Raw genomic sequence first — 18,636 nt, forward strand, 5'->3', positions numbered from 1 at the left:
ATATATTTTAAAATCATGTACTTGCATGTAGAATCTAAGAACGGCTACAAATGAAGACATTTTTAACATAAACCGGGAGTGATCTCCCCTAAACTTTCTCGAATATTCTAATATAACACTACGGGGAATGGCAACTCGGGATATAGACATGATTTTTAATCCACTTTAAATACTTAAACTTTTTAAAATAGAATAAAACCTCGTAGAAAAAAGAATTGCACACCAAGTGAACGCTAAATAAAGATGTGCATAATAGTGCGCAACATTATTAGTACTTGATAAATTTACATGCGTTTTTTGAGAAATCGGAAATAGCTTAAATTAGTACTTCCGGTCAACGAAAATTACTCAAAATTTTATAGAAGGTAGAGAATTAGATCTTTTACTTACATGTGAAATTTCATTTATCTATCTGAAATAGTACTCAAGTTATAGGCTTTTGAAAAATTCAAAGTAGAAAAAGTACCACTTCCGGTTATCGGAAATCGCTCAAAAGTTGATACGGATCTACGATTTTGATAAAATACATATATATGAAATTTCAGCAACCTAGCTGTAACGGTACTGAAGTAATCGTGTTTACACACACACACACACAGTCACACAGACAGACACACAGACATACGGACAAGATTGCAAAATTATGCTTTTCCGTATCAGTGAGATGTAAAACGTCGAGATTTGTAAAAATCTCGATTTTTTTTTTTTTGCACGATTACAAGACTTTCTCTATACTTCGTATATACGAGAAAGTAAAAAAAAAATAAAGACAGTATCCTTTGAGCAGAGACAGAAACGACTTTTCTTAACTTGTAAAAATAAAGTGTTCTAAAAAGGGAGATAAAAAGACTTTTCTTATCGTGTTGTTCCGCTGGCCGAGGGACATAAAAAAGATTTCCGTCCCCCGATTTCTGGAATCTTCCATCAATCACCAAGACAAATGTCCGGCCTGTGAGTTCCGGACAGCCTGGTCAGGACATTCGGCACCTACAGACTGACCTGGCTCTTGAAGACCGCCGTGTTTATCTCGTGTAATCAGTGAACACACCTTAATTAGGCCAGAGGAAGCCATTTATTTTGATTAAGGTAAACGACTTGTTGTTATTTATAGCTTAAATTGGTGGGTTTTTGTTCAACAACTTAAAACAGGGATTGAAATAAGTGTGTGATACCCAGTTCAATAATAATGTATTAATACTTTGTTTATTTTGATCAGATGTGTTCGGCGTTGTTCGGTGAATTTCGGTAGTGTCTAAATTTTTCTCTACTGTGTTCGCCGTCGTTCGATAATGTCCGGTAAAGTTTCAATATTGTTCGGTGAATTTCGGTAGGGTCTAAATTGTTCTCTACTGTGTTCGCCGTCGTTCGATAATGTCCGGTAAAGTTTCAATATTGTTCGGTGAATTTCGGTAGTGTCTAAATTTTTCTCTACTGTGTTCGCCGTCGTTCGATAATGTCCGGTAAAGTTTCAATATTGTTCGGTGAATTTCGGTAGGGTCTAAATTTTTCTCTACTGTGTTCGCCGTCGTTCGATAATGTCCGGTAAAGTCCGGTAAGGCCTGAGCATTGCTCACCGGGATTTTGTTTTGGCGATGTTAGATAGTATTCAACAAGTTAGTGTTGCTTTTGAAGTTTTTAGCGCAATTTCCATTCTGGAGAATTGCGTTTATTAACCCGTCATTTCTGGATGGATGGATGGATGGATGGATGAATGTGTGTCCGCAGCTTTAAGTCGTATCTCCTCCTCAACGAAGCAATATCGATGACTAGTTCCAAAAGCAATTATGTTAAGCAAGTTACGAGGATGAACATAGGCCATAAAAATTCCGGGTTTCTTTCATGGATTTCCCAGAAAAGCCAAAAAATCTCGAAAAAAAGCAGTTTTTGGCCCATATCTCGGCAACCAGACCACTTAGCGACTTGAAACATGTACCAATCGATTCCTGTCATAATTTAGAACAATATTGCCGAAGAAAGTTTTCAAAAATATTCTCTCGTTCGGTCACAAATTTTAAAATTACATAAACACCTACAAACCGATTGTTCTTCTAGCTTGAACGCACCCCAACATTATACGTCAGAGCTATTTTTAGATAACATAAGGAAATTGCGCACAAATGTCACTAGACTTTTTTAATTAACTTGTTTAAATATGACTTGTAAGATCGTTTGTTATGAAGTGTTGCACGTAGATTCAGCGATTCTGTTAGTGTTGGCAATTGTTTCATGATAATATAATCACAGTTTGGCTCGTTAAATTTGTCAGTGCCTCACTGTAACGGTCGTGGTGTCATTGACATATTGTCATTGACAATGTCACTTTAATGCGGGGCTGTAATGCTGCCATTGTTATTTCATCACTGACGTGATATCAAGGACGTAGTGTCACTGACGTGATACCACTGACATGCTGCCACTGTAATGCTGCATGTAATGCTGTCACTGTTATGTAATTGTCGTAAGGTCACTGTCATAACGCCACTGTCAAGACGTTACTGACGTGGTGTCACTGACTTAATGTCAATGACATGGTGATCCTGCCAATGCCCTTGTACTGTTCGACAAAGCCAGTGGTGTGCTGTCAAACAAAAGTCTGCTGCTGTTTGACCAGAGAGCGTGGTATTCCCCTCACTAACCCAGGTCAGATTACCATCCCAGGTCGATGTTGTTGTCACGACGAGGAAGGGTCGGGTGTGGCAGGGTGGGGTCGGGTGTGGGTGGGTGGGGCTATGATGACCTTAATGGCACCGGGCCCAAATCGCCCCAAAAAACCTCAAAACTCTTAAAATTCATCATCAATGCATGAGCACGTGCCTGACTACTCACCCCCTCACGGGCGGGCTTTGTTGATCCTGGTATAACTCAACTGGCCAGGCCTCAGCGTGAGTACTAGAGCCATTGACTGGCCCGACCACTTCATTGTCCGCGGCCCTCGTCTGCTGGGCTGGCTCCGGCTCCTAGTCTTTTCAAGCCCAAGTCTAACATTGCATTAGCATTTGGTGCTAAGCTTCAACGTGTCTGTGGAGTTGTTCTCTAGTGGACCATATCCCTTGTTCGTGATGGCGTTGATCCTTTTAGTGCCCCAGAATATGACGGCCTTGTTAGTGACTGAAACCATTCGTTCATATTTAGGTTCAAGTTTTTGAAAACCTAAAACAAAAGGTAAACTTCAAAGTGTTATATATATATAATTATATATATATATATAATATATATATAATATATATATATATATATATATATATATATATATATATATATATATATATATATATATATATATATATATATATATATATATATATATATATATATATATATATAGTGCCGGCGCCAGGTTATTAGCGCCCTAGGCAAAACTTATTAAAACGCCCCCTTTCACGCAAATTAATTACTAAAACATATGTATAAGAAAATAATTCATTAAAAGTGACATACTAATTTATTATCAATTGCATAAACGTTAAATGTAGAAATCAAAATCAAATTGTACTTATTCCTTCATCTAATTAATCGTAATCACGTTTTATTGAAATTGTTGCTAAGTCCACTATTCTACTTTGTACTTTACCAAATAGCAAATATTAAGTGCTGGGAGGGGGGGGGGGGGGAGTCTGGAAAGAACCACTGAAAAAAAAGTTTTTTTTAGTGTTCGACTCTTTGCAGTCCTTCTAAGGTGAGTTGCAAAACGGAACTTACCTGTTTTAAGCTTGACTGTTTTTAGTTATAATTGTAAAAGATCTATATTGTGTGATTATGTAACGATTTTTTTGTTTTTGAAAAATAAAAGGTTATAAATGTTATAGATTCCAGCCTAAAATTGTTATATATGAATCCTTTAGAATAGGGTGAAAATATGAAAAGACAGTTAGATGTTTAATTTACGACTAAGACAAACATTAGAATATTGCAATCTACAACGGCTACTCATGTATTTGTTTTTCAACTTGATAATGCTAAAAAAAACCTACCAAACTATTTTGTTTAGAACTTAAGCTCTATATAATTTTTACAGTAACAAATAATAACTTATAAGTTGTATTTATATGTAAGCGGTCAACCTAAGGTGCAGGAATTTGAAATGAAAGTAAAGTTAAGCAACGAATTAGCTCCCTTTTGAAATCCAAATATCAAAATTTTTATTCAAGGGAAATAACTTTCACAAGAATTGCTAAATTAATCAAGTGTAACTAAGACATGTTTGAAAAACACAATAAACGCTCTAAATTTCATTACGTAATAATTATGACAAATCTTTTATATTAGCTATGTAAACTTGTAAAAACAATATATTTTACCCATTGAATACTTAACTGTATGTTTTGTTTTAAATTCTAAAAATGGTAGCTTTATTATAACATACTTCTATTCAATTTTGATGACATAATCTAAATTGCATGGCAGGATGCATAATTGTTATCAAATTTTGGATCCCCTAAATAAAGGGATGTCTTTCAAGAAATCAAACTCTGGTAACTGTTTTATACATTGCTAGAATTATTGATAAAATATTTAAAAAATTGTAATTTGAAAAGACAAAGTTTACGATTAGTTATAAATTCCATCCTATTTAATATATATTAATACTTTAAGAGTGGTAATATAGATTCCTAAAAAACGAAAGACTTTTCAACTAGAGAACGCCTACCTTTCTTTGTAATGTGTTCCGTACTGAATTGAAATCATCTAACTTACGATAAACTCGACTACTCGATATACTCAAACTCGACTACATTCACAACACATATCAAACTTTGATACCTAAACATAAGTAGACTCGATGCTCCAAAACTACGACACCAACTCGTTTAACTTCACCAAGCTCTACAAACGGTACTCCCAATCAACAACGATTTCACTAGACCTAGTACTACACTTTAAAAGTCAATATACCACAAAAATCAATACTCCCGAAGTCCAGAACTACGATACTTCATCACCTACATTCTCATTTCTCTACTACCAATCAGATTCCACTAGACCTTCAACTACACAACAGCCAAATAAAAAATACGACACTTTAATACTTCGATACTTTATACCTACGAAACCACATCAGCAACAGCCTTCCGCCGATACTCCCAAATCTAAACGATTCATCAAAACTTATCAAACAAGTGACAATACTTTGAACACTCGTCATTACAAAACTCTATACATCAGGACAGATTTCTAATTCAAAGTCAGAGAAAACGAGACTTACAAGCCCTATTAAAATGTTCGAATATTTAAATTACGAACTCATTTAATTGTTTTCTACATCAATTATGTGACACCAAATTAAAAAGGCGAAGTGACTTGTTAAAAGCGCCCCGACCTTTCCAACTTAGGGAGGTGGGGTTGCATTTTCACTATCGCGAATATAGGCCTAGATATACCTAATTTTGGGGTGGAGGTGCAACATTTATAGTTCGTCCTAGGTGCAAAAATAGATCGCTACTGCTTTATAAAAGTTATTAATTATTAGGTACTTTTCAATAATTGCGATTAAACCTTTTGCCCTCCCCCCCCCCCCCTCGGGATGGCGCCCTAGGCGACCGCCTAGTTCGCCTTATAGGTAGCGCCGGCCCTATCTATATATATATATATATATATATATATATATATATATATATATATATATATATATATATATATATATATATATATATATATATTGATAATTGCATTCGAATACTTAAGCTAATGAATGCAGCAAATGGCGTTGTATCTGTGTAAAACCCCGGCCTTTGAGCAGGTGAGACAACTGACAAGGGAGCCTACTAACAGGTAAATACCCATCAGTCACGGGGTGTCAAACGGACAAAAAGTGAAGCATCAAATCCAACGGCTTCCACAGACTTGGCGCCCGGTGTTTGTTTAAGACTTAGCCTTAAGTCTCCAGTCTTGGAATACACTTACAGTTTACAGAGAAAGAAAAAACACGTCTAGAAGAAGCTGTGCAGCCTCTATTAGAACGAGTAATTTTGTTCATAAACTCATCCATGCATCCATCCATCCAAGCATCCATGCATCCATCCATCCATGCATCCATGCATCCATCCATCCATGCATCCATCCATCCAAGCATCCATGCATCCATCCGTGTGTCTCTACAGCCCATTGAGGTCTTTATTCTGCGCCACCACCTTCATCTGGTCCCTTTTCTTCTAATATCTTGTTCAATAGTGTGTGTCTGTGTGTAGTTACACTGATACTATTAGACATATGAATCGTTAATGTGCTATTGTTAAGGGAATATTTTTACCATATTATGTGAAACGAATAATCTAAACTAGTTTAATTTTTGTTTTCTCGATAAAAAAAAATAAACGTGTTGATTTAATCAAACTAATGCCTATACTTGCCGCCAAGTCTACCTGTGATGTAATTCTGTTAAAAAATGTGTACTAGCCGGGCGCCATCTTACACGGCTTACACAAATGGCGACTGACCCAATGATAAATACTTTCAATACAAATAAAACCCGTAAAACGTGATGAGCTTCTATTGCTTCATCTAGATTTATCGTCTACTTTTTACTTAAATCCCCCCCCCCCCCCTTTGGCTCAGGGCCGTACGGATATCAATTCCCCCTCCCCCTCCCTGATTTATGTTGTATAGATGCACATTTTTCCTCATGTTGTATCGTGTATTTTAAGTACCAATACTTCTTCAAGTCATATAAAAGACTTGTTTTAAACAAAATGGCAGAAATATGTACACAAACAAAATGGACAGAATAACTGAGGAAACAGGGCCCATCATTAGCCAGGCAGACTAGTATCATTCAAATGTGGTTAACTGGCTAAATAGAAACTACTTCGGTCCTGATAGCACGGGTTTAAGGCCCGCTTCTCTACCCAAGCGAGCTAGCCCGCAGGAAAATATTCGCTCCGTTCCTGTCGTCAATGACTACAAAACCAATCAAACCGCCGGGGCTAAAAACCTACTCTCACTGTCGTAGGGTTGACTTTACCATTCATTTTTTTCTAGCTCCGCTCGCCTGCTGGGCGATCGCTTATTTCGCCACACGAAGGACCCAGCCCCGGGTTTATCAAAACACCCACAATTCACCAGCAGAGAAACTCACCACTTCGACTTTCGGGTGTATTTTCATTTTCCCCCCTCGCCTCCAGATAATTGTTTCTACACCTACGCGAGAGGGAAGTAATTATTTAAGTATGTGCTGTTTTTTTTAACTCTCTCAAGCTCCTGCGCAAAAAAAAAAAAAAAAAAAAAAAAACTAAAAAAAAACACCGAAACGAAACAAAACTACGAAAAAGTAATAAACTAGTGTATTAAATCTCACTTGATACTTTTTTTTTCTAAATATACACCAAGAAAGAAATAATTATTTATTTTTCCTCGCTGAAGTGGAAATAACAAAACATGATGTATCCTCAGGAGAGATTAGCCAGTAAAATTACGCCCCTTTTTTTTCTCTCCCCTTACTAAAATCTTTTTTTTAAATCTCTGCTGTATAGATGCATTGAACAGCCTGATAGGTACAGCGTGACAGGGCTGTAGGCACAATCTCAATCCTCAAGGGTTCTCACGTCAGTTTATGATGTCCACACCTAAGGTATTGTAGTCATGAGGAATATTTGTCGCCCCCCCCCCCCCCTCACACACACACAAAAACCTCACTCCCTATCCTTCCGCCCCTCTATGCTAAAATGTCTACGCCGAAGACCCGAAGAAAGGGAAAGAGGGGGAGGAGGGGGGGGGGGAGTCTCAGAAATTCGAAATCTATTCGTATTTGTAAAATCAGCAATCTGCCGACATGTTTTTACAAATGTAGACCCCAGCCTCTCCATTTCTTCGTGAGCTCAATATTTTTAGTTCTTATGTGTGAGTTGAGTGATGAGCTACACAATGCTTTTTTAGTTCTTATGTGTGAGTTGAGTGATGAGCTACACAATACTTTTTTAGTTCTTATGTGTGAGTTGAGTGATGAGCTACACAATACTTTTTTAGTTCTTGTGTTTGAGCTGAGTGATGGGCTACACAATACTTTTTTAGTTCTTGTGTTTGAGCTGAGTGATGGGCTACACAATACTTTTTTAGTTCTTATGTGTGAGTTGAGTGATGAGCTACACAATACTTTTTTAGTTCTTATGTGTGAGTTGAGTGATGAGCTACACAATACTTTTTTAGTTCTTATGTGTGAGTTGAGTGATGAGCTACACAATACTTTTTTAGTTCTTATGTGTGAGTTGAGTGATGAGCTACACAATACTGTTTTAGTTCTTATGTGTGAGTTGAGTGATGAGCTACACAATACTTTTTTAGTTCTTATGTGTGAGTTGAGTGATGAGCTACACAATACTTTTTTAGTTCTTATGTGTGAGTTAAGTGATGAGCTACACAATACTTTTTTAGTTCTTATGTGTGAGTTGAGTGATGAGCTACACAATACTTTTTTAGTTCTTATGTGTGAGTTGAGTGATGAGCTACACAATACTTTTTTAGTTCTTATGTGTGAGTTGAGTGATGAGCTACACAATACTTTTTTAGTTCTTATGTGTGAGTTGAGTGATGAGCTACACAATACTTTTTTAGTTCTTGTGTGTGAGCTGAGTGATGAGCTACACAATACTTTTTAGTTCTTATGTGTGAGTTGAGTGATGAGCTACACAATACTTTTTAGTTCTTATGTGTGAGTTGAGTGATGAGCTACACAATACTTTTTTAGTTCTTATGTGTGAGTTGAGTGATGAGCTACACAATACTTTTTTAGTTCTTGTGTGTGAGCTGAGTGATGAGCTACACAATACTTTTTAGTTCTTATGTGTGAGTTGAGTGATGAGCTACACAATACTTTTTAGTTCTTATGTGTGAGTTGAGTGATGAGCTACACAATACTTTTTAGTTCTTATGTGTGAGCTGAGTGATGGGCTACACAATACTTTTTAGTTCTTATGTGTGAGTTGAATGATGAGCTACACAATACTTTTTTAGTTCTTATGTGTGAGTTGAATGATGAGCTACACAATACTTTTTAGTTGAGTGATGAGCTCATTACACGTGCCTAGCTCATTACTCGGATACAGTCGTGCGGCCTTGAACCTGACAGTTAACCGGTTATGTGGCGGCTATAACCGGTTACTAATGAAGTGGAAATAACCGGTTATTTGGGGCATTATAGACAGCAATAGAAAATCGGTTTTTGGTGCTAGAGAAATGCATCCGGTTATCTTCCGCTCTTAGAACTAGTAGCTGCCTACAAGGTAGTAGACAAGGTAACAGACAAACAGAATAAATCTAAGAAAACATCTTCAACGCGTGTCCGTAGTTCATGGCTCATAACGGGAAGCCTAAAGGTGAAAGGAAACAGAGAACGTGGAGACGCACAGCAGAACGTAGCTTGCGAACGCAGAGCTATCTTGAGGGACTGCCGAATATTTTTGCCAAGGACGGGCTAAGGTGGAAAGAGCTTTCTGTGGCGGCCCTATGTGTCTTGGGCACAAAAGGAAAAGATGATGAAGATGATGATGATGATGGACGTCCATTGTTCCTACTCATGCGCCTTTACAAAGCTACTGAATTGTTGTTTTAAAAATTTAAATTAACCAGTAGCATAAGATTTTTAATTAAATCAGGCGCCTTCAACAGCCAGCGTGTAAGAGTAAATACAACTTAAGACCTGAAGGATGCGCTTTGTGTTCCCAATTATCATTAGCTCAACCCGCTCAAAGGGGAGGAGATTAGCCCCACATGTGGTGTATCGGCGGGACGGGGGGGGGGGGGGGTATAACGTTGCATGTGCCTGCAGCGCTTGGGCATCAAGGTCACTTACTTAATCATAAACATGTCACTCACACTCACATGCACGTGTTGAATCTGTGGCTCGCGAGCGAAGATTAGAGAATCAACCGCAGCTAGAACAGATTAACGTTAATTCGCCACACCCCTCACGTATTTAAATATCCGTCCGCCATAATTAAGCAAACTAGCATATTTGTAAAACATGTGCTTATTCTTGGCGTAGCACTTAGTGGTAATTGAACTCAGGAATTTCTAGCCTGTGATCCGATAGATTGGCGATAGATTTCAACGATCCAATAGTCTAACGATAGATTTCAACGTTCCGATATACTGGTGATAGATTTCAACGATCCGATAGATTGGTGATAGATTTCAACGATCTGATAGATTGGTGATAGATTTCAACGATCGATCTTCTGCAATATTGTATAGACATAGCAATGTTTGATAGATAAATTAGTGCTCCATGTAATTCTTTTTTCAAAACAAAAAAAAAACTAAGTAATATATATATATATATATATATATATATATATATATATATATATATATATATATATATATATATATATATATATATATGTGTGTGTGTGTGTGTGTGTGTGTGTTTGAATGTGTGTGCGTGTGTGTGCGTGCGTGCGTGCGTGTGTGTGTGTGGGTGGGTGCGTGTATGTGTGTGTGTTGTTGTTGTGGTGGACGCCGTTGGTTCTGTTAAATGTTGCTACAGCGAGTTACTTTAAAACCTATCCAGCCCGTAAATCCACGAAGACTCAAGTAGCTCCCGAATAAAACTGTCAACTAATGAAATAACGACGTCCATCAAAATGTACTTTCGTCATCCACATTTGTAAAGATGTTCCAACCTACTCCCCCCCCCCTCCCCCCTCCAATCATCTACCTCCCGCCATTAGATGATAGCCGAATGTTTCCCGCCCAATTCTAGCCCAGCAGACGCGAGTACCGAGTGAACCAACAATGGTTTTGTGATCACTGCCACCACGAGGCAACTGGTACGCAAGCGGCGCCGGCAACTCTAAACAAAGTCACTAACGAGGTGTCGAGAGGGGGGAAAAAGTGGCCACAATCTTTCTACCAGCCCTGCCCCGTGTCGCGGCCCCCCACTGGAGCCCGGGGGTGAGGCTAAGTAAATTGGACCCATCCACATCAGCTGGATGGGTCGTCAGGCAGGTGGGGACTGGGTTGCCCCTTGCATATGTTTGTTGATTCAAATGTGTGTGTGTGTGTGTTTGGTGGGTTATTTTTTGGTCATGCTTGCACATGTTTGGTGATTTAAATGTATGTGTGTGTTTGGGTGTGATAATTTTGTATGCCGTCTCTAGTGGCAACGTGTTTTGTATGCTGTCTCTAATGGCAACATTCTTGCACAAATTATGTTTATGCTTATAGGTCAATATTTAGATGTACGTGTCTTCGTTTCATATGTTACCTACTTGTCGATATTTTAGTGTTCCTTATTCTATACTCTTCTTAACAATCTTAATGCATATCTTCTTGTTTAAACATTTTGATTTGGTCATTGATTAAACCCGTTAATTTGGCTAAAGACTTAACATTTTTGGTTGAGTTACGTACACAAATTGTGACATTTTCTTTTTGTTCAGCCCTTAACCACAGTGTTATGTACTGACGAAGACCTTGGGTCGAAACGTTCATGGTACTTCAAGTCAACTGTTAACGTTTGTGACTGTTCGGAAGTATCTCTTTCGACCGATATCGATACCGACGTACTATTGATTCAAACATTGATACAATTGTACTTTCGATAAACAAAGAAGCATTCGTCTTTCTAAGGATAAGCACCTAACATATATACCAAAGTACAATTGATGTTAACCTTATATCGATACTAACCTACTATCAATACCTACCTACTGGCGATGCCAACTTATAATCTATGTCAACAAACCTATGATTCAAACCTTCTATTTCGTTACCAACCTATAATCTATGTCAACAAACCTATGATTCAAACCTTCTATTTCGTTACCAACCTATAATCTATGTCAACAAACCTATGATTAAAACCTTCTATTTCGTTACCAACATTACCAACATACTGTCGATACCTACCTAACACTGATACAGACCAACTACCGATACCGTCCTACTACCGATACCGATCTAGTGACGAAACCGACCAACTACCGATACCGTTCTACTACCGATACCAACCAACTACCGATACCGTCCAACTACCGATACCGTTCTACTACCGATACCAACCAACTACCGATACCGACTTACTGTCGATACCGATCAACTACCGATACCGTCCAACTACCGATACAGTCCAACTACCGATACCAGTCTGCTACCGATACCAACCCACTACCGATGCTAACTTCTACTGATTAAAACCCTCTAACGACACCAACCTACCAGGATCAGATAAACAAAGATGGACCCTCACTGCACACAAGTGGCTGCACTTGTACACCGAACCTACCAAAACCTGCGTCCGGTACCGTCACGTCTGCTGCTATCTCCACAATCAGCGGCAGACCGAGGTACCTGTCGGCATGACAGAGTTCTTTATGCCCCAGCCCCCAGCGGTCAGTGCCGGCACAATGGTCCGGCCTGACAAATGGACGTAATTTACTGCCGGTCTGACCGGTCTGGTCAGATAGTTTGGCGTGTCTGGGTCGTCACTCAGCGAGCCGGCAGACGTTGTGTTGGGTTCCGTGTGTACGTGAGTACACTTTTAGTTTCCGCCTGCATCAAGTCAGTCACGTTCACAGTAAACACGGTTCGACAAATTATTCGCACACCTGGTCTATCAACAACCCAATGGTTCTTTTGTTTTACAAGTTATTTCAATTAGGTTTTCATTTTTTTTTTTCAAAATTAGTTTATCTAATTCACATAATAAAATTAGACAAAATTTGTAGTTTTGCTTTGCCCACGTCTTCGTATAGCTCTATCTCGACACTTCACCCCCTAACTTAACGCTAACGAAAACATCACACCAACCATAGACCTAACCTGAAATCTATAACTAGTCACATTTTAGTCGCTGCAGGCTTATTCAACCACAATCTGAGGCTCAAATGAGCTGAAACAGTCAATAAGGATATATTTGTCCTTTGTAACACATGTTACCAACACACCGATTGTTGAACTTTAATCAACGATAATGGCAGTCTATGCTCCTATCTGTCTTTACACCAACTACACACTCTGCTCGCTGTGTGACGTATGTCTTTACACCAACTACACACTGTGTGGCTTCTGTCTTTACACCAACTACACACTGTGTGGCTTCTGTCTTTACACCAACTACACACCAACTACACACTCGCTGTGTATCAACACTCGCCTCTCAGCCCAGCAACACTTAACATCCTTCTCAAGTTGTCTGTCTTTCTTACATCCCTCTCTGTCTTCCTTTCTCATTCTCTCCCACTCTCCAATACCCACTCTATTTTTAAAAACTTATTTTCTATAGTATTAATCTTTTTAAAAAACTCACTCTACCTTTCTATTATTCTCATCCTATCTCTCTGGCTAATTCTCCTTTTTCAACTACCTCTCCTTCTCTAACCTTACCACCAGTACCCTCCCTGAAATTGGCCAGCAGAAGACAATATACCTTGATTAAAACGTGTTTTCCAGCTCACCAAAACGCCAGCAGCCGAGAAAGAAAAAACTCACAGTCCGTGAGAACGACTAGGTGCTGAGAGAGGCCGTCATTTACTGGCAACGTGAGCATGGACGTGCATCGAGTGAGTTTTCAATCGCTCTTCGGATTGTTTTCCGTTCCACCCCACGGCGGTGTGGGAACATGCCTCGGTCGACATGTTTATATTACAACACCGCCATTGTAAACTCACCCCCCCCCCCCAATACTAGTCCCCGCCATCATATGTGTCTTCACCAGCCCGACCGTGACGTCAGATCCGGTGCAGCTCGTCACGCTTGGTTGATCACAAGAACCAACTGTGGACATGGGGGATCAGGAGGGTTAAGAAAACGTCCGAAAGTCGTTGGGAGAACTTCCGGTGCTTATTTGTTCGTCTGGGAGAAAGGCCGTGAGTTAATTTCATGCTGAGCGATCGGATACGGGTGTTTAGGTTGAAGAGTGAAGCCAAGATATTATGGTACAAAGTCCCCAGATATTATGGTACAAAGTCACAAGATATTATGGTACAAAGTTATTGAGCGGTAGACACTGCCATGGTTTGTGTTGACGTTCCAGTGATCGCATGGGTGAGAGTTACGTCCCCGGAAATCCGTCAACCATGTGGTCGAGTAGCGGAGGGCTTGGTTTAACCGGAAGGATGTAGGTTTGAATCCCGTTAGTCATCAGATCCTAATTGTTTTCTCAGTGAGTGGCCTAATGAACTGCGTCTTGACTTAGCAACGGACATTGTAACTGAAGCCTGACCATCTGTGTTGTGGTTTTGGTTGAGGGTGTAGGTTTAGGTTTAGGTGGGAGGGCACGTTGTGTTAATTTCTCACCCATTCCAAGAGTTTCTTTCAGGCATTTCTCATTACTTTTTTCTTCTTCTAACAATGCTAAATTAAAACAGTGATTATAGTCTAGCATAAGCATGAAATGATGGGACGGCGTGGCCTAACGGTAGAGCGCTAGACTACTACCCCGGAAGTCTTGAGTTCGATGGCTGGGTATAGTGCTGACCACGCCGAGGTCAAGAAACATATGAACTCTATCTGCCCCATGAGCCGCTAGGTCAAAGAGGAATCTTTACAAGCATGAAGTTACATTATTGTATTCATTGGCGGCGCATGTAGCAAGCGGCATTTGGTTTCATGTGACATCTGCGTTAAGTTTCATATATGACATCTGCATTTAGTTTTATATATGACATCTGCATTTAGTTTTATATGTGACATATGCATTTAGGTTCATATATGACATCTGCATTTAGGATCACAACACCCCCACCCCCTCATCCTGCCCCGCTCCAACTAGAGGAACTGACTATAGTATTACTTTCTACAAGCTACGAATCTTTGCTTGGTAGTTACTTTGTTCAGTTCAAATTCGCATCAACTCGTTTACGACAACCACACCATCATACTTAAACCAACAGACCATCTAAATTTAAATGTTGCAAGGCTACTAATTTAAATAGCATCGTAGTGAAAGTTATTCGAAAACTTACAATTCATATAACTCATGTTTTTTATTTAGCTAATCGTTTTCTATTTAAACTGGGGTAAAATGAAAATTATAAAACTATAATAATATAAAATTATGTACATGGTGAGCTATCGCATATTTAATTACTTTTTTAAAAAAGGCTAATTAGGATTATCATAATTATTTTGTTACTAGTAAATGTTTCTATACTTTTAACAACTTTTACGAAAACTCTACTTTATTGTTCCCCTTGGTAATCTTGAATTGCCCCCCTTGAATTCATTTAAAAGGGAAAGTTCCCTTTTGCGATATGCCTGTACGGTTAAATAATAATCATTAAAAAAGTTTTAAAAAACCCACGTTTTCTGATTGAACTAAAAAGTAGAAAATAAATGCTATAGGCCCTACATCACAATAATGCAAGCGATCACTCTACTATAAGCGAGCAAAAACGTGGGTCGCCGAAGTAAAAGTTATATTACTATTGATTAGATAATACTATTGACTTTTATTAGGGAGCTTGTAGAGAGTCAACAGTATTAGAAACTGTAAGAAAATCACGGCGCCCCACGTTTTTGCTCGCTTATAGTAGAGTGATCGCTTGCATTATTGTGATGTAGGGCCTATAGCATTTATTTTCTACTTTTTAGTTCAATCAGAAAACGTGGGTTTTTTTAAACTTTTTTAATGATTATTATTTTCTACTTTTTAGTCTTTGTCTGTTTGTTTGCATTAAAATCTTGCTATCGATTTTATCTTTTCACTTTTTTTGGGTAAACGAAGACAACTCGTAAAAAGACAACTCGTAAAAAGACAACTCGTAAAAAGACAACTCGTAAAAAACACGTTGTTTGAATACGTTACTGACTAGAACACATAGATTTGAACCCGTGTCGAGTGGGATAGCAATCGTGTGCCCAACCACTCGACCATATCGTCTCCCCCAAACTGGCCTACCTCCTGTAACTTTAAACTCGGTTCAAGCTAAATTCTCTGCCCCTAAGCCTGTGGCGACATGTGATCGTTCGCTTCACTGCGCGCGAGGTACGCGTCGCTGGTTTTTTTTGTAATGGCTAGCAGAGGAGAATTATATATATAGATTATATAGCGGTCTAAAATGCTCAATAAAATGTTTCCATTGATCAATTTAGTAATAATAACAATTGAATATTCAATGGTCATCCAAAAGAAAGCTTCCCTGAAAATTTCAGCGCGCTAGCTAACTGGGAAGTGCCAGAAATTTCGATCGCAAGATTTGATTGGAAAGACAAACAAACAGAGAAAGCAAGTTAAAGAAAACGTGGGAAAATAAGTTATGGTCGCTCAAATATGAAAATTGAACATAGGTCTTATGCTAAGTTATAGAATGTAAACCCATCAATGAAATCTCTATGAAATGGAATATAATGAAAGCCTTTTTTCCTTTAAAAAAATGTTTGAGAATTATTTTAAAGCAAATTTTGACTCCTATGAGTTCTCACTCTAAATTTAGCTCCTTCTATGAGTTTATATACTATTTTTTAAAGACAAACGTTTTTGAAAGGTAGAAAGTCCAGTATAAAGACATCCTCACTACCACCGGCAGATGTTTTGTCATTTTCCGGTTCTTTGATCAAAATCTTTGACTTGATGAGAATGACGTCAGGTCGTATAAACACGCGCATCTGTGCGGTGTAGAAGGGAGGGAGGGAGGGGGGGGGAGCCTCTGCTCAGTCGTCACGAACGATCCAGCTGACGTCACGATAACGGCAGGGGCACCAATGGAGAAAACTCCGCTAGACTGTTGGGGCGGGTGACAGATCACCATGTCACGTGACGTTATGAACTGTGTCGCAAGATCAACCACATTCGGAATATGTGCAGTTTGAAAGTACGTGTGCGTGCGCGTGTGTGGGTGTGTGTGGGTGTACACACAGGAGATTTTCGTGTGGTCAAGGGAGTCCACTCTATGGGTTTGGGGAAATAGAGAATTTCATATTTTTGTTCAGATGTAACGTGGGGGAGGGGCGGGACACGAAATATAAACATTGACATAACAAATGTATAATTTAATTACATCCTAATTAATATATGTTATAATACCTCAGCCCCCCCCCCTTCTCTCTAGTTCTAAAAGCCCTACCCCCTCCCTCCAGAGTAAAATGTCTGGTGTCGTTGTCATTGCTGTTTTATGGGGGGAAAAAAGGGGGGTAGAATTTAATGTATTTTAATAGAGTGGGGGAGGGGGGGGGAATAAATATGTAAAAATTATTATTTAATCTTCTTAGAAAACCAACCAAAAAAAAACCGGTCATTACCTTATCATTAACACAAAGGGAAAAAATAAGTTTAAAAAATGAAGACGTCTTTCTGGCTAATAGACATGTGACACTCCCACCGCCCGCCCCCCCCCCCCCCTCCCGCCCTTGTCACGTGATCCGGGCAAGGTAATCAGCGTGTGATTACCTCCCCATGACCTGGATGTCAATATTTGTCATCCATTCTCTGGCATCAGTGTCAAGGACGTCGTTTGATGCGTCCAACTTGCCGTGTTGACTTTCAAACAACGGGAGGGGTAGGGTTGGAAGGGGGGGAGGGCTTTAGGGGGAGGGGTGCTGGGGGAGCAGTGAGCTGAGATTTTGTTAGAGGTGTAGGGGAGGTGGGGAGGGCATAAAATATGATTCTCTTTGTTGTAATGGATTGTAAATATAACGTCGTTGTCATGTAATATTTTTTTATAAAACTTATTGCTTGAAATATTTTACGCTGTTTCGTCGTTGTGTGTAAAATTCATCGTTTCTTTTTTTTTCTTTTTTGTGTGAATGTGTGTGTGTAAGTAAAACTGGACTGAAGCACACGCACCAATCGAGCGATTATTCGGGTGATAATTAAAGTATTAAAAGTTTATTTTTATTACAAGATCAAAGCAAGGTTCCTATTCATCAAATAGACCAAGTTTTTTTTAACTAGCTAATATAGTGATGGATATATTTATATTTTATGCCGTGTTTTTTTAAAAATCAAGACCCTGACAGTCTAGGTCCCTGTCAGTTTAAGACCCTGTTAGTTATAGACCCCGTTAGTAATAGACCCCGTTAGTTCTAGACCCAGTTTGTTCAAGACCCCGTTAATGCAAGACCCCGTTAGTTCAAACCACTCAAAATGGTATCATGATTTAACACTAGTCTAGCACTATATGCTTGATTGCTGCATGAAAAAAATCTTGTGAGTTACATCGTTGTGCCGACCCAAAAAAAAAATTACTGACAAATATTGTTTCAAACTTTCAGTTTAAAAAATGACCAGAGGGTGGGGGACAGCCACTCCCCCCTGTCCCCCCACCCCCCTGCGTACGCTACTGCGTAAAACGCATGTGCGTGAGCCCAAGAGCCGCTCGACGGTTCGTGTCCATCTCGTGCACGTGCACCAGACGAGCAGAGGCGTGTGACCTCATCCCATCCGCCAGCTCGACATTGACCCTGAACCTTGCCCCCTCCGCGGGGTCAAGTAGTGAATGGCGGGTTGGGTTTTAAATACACCGCCAGATGAAATAAACCTGCGCTCATCCACAGCTTAATGAGGGACGCGTGGAGTGCAGGGATTCGAACCGTGGCCCGTGGTTCGACTGGTCCTCATCATTAACGTCAGGCAACATGAAGTTAAAAAATAAAAACTTCAATTACCCGTCAAGCATATCAATATCCGCTCCATTTTTTTTTAAATCCATCGACCCAAGCAAAAAAAAAAATTATTAAAAAATCTCAAACATAATCGAAAACTTT

This window comes from Physella acuta, unplaced genomic scaffold (assembly GCF_028476545.2).
Source record: "Physella acuta isolate Inbredline_101_S28 unplaced genomic scaffold, ASM2847654v3 ptg000964l, whole genome shotgun sequence".
NCBI lineage: Eukaryota > Metazoa > Mollusca > Gastropoda > Physidae > Physella > Physella acuta.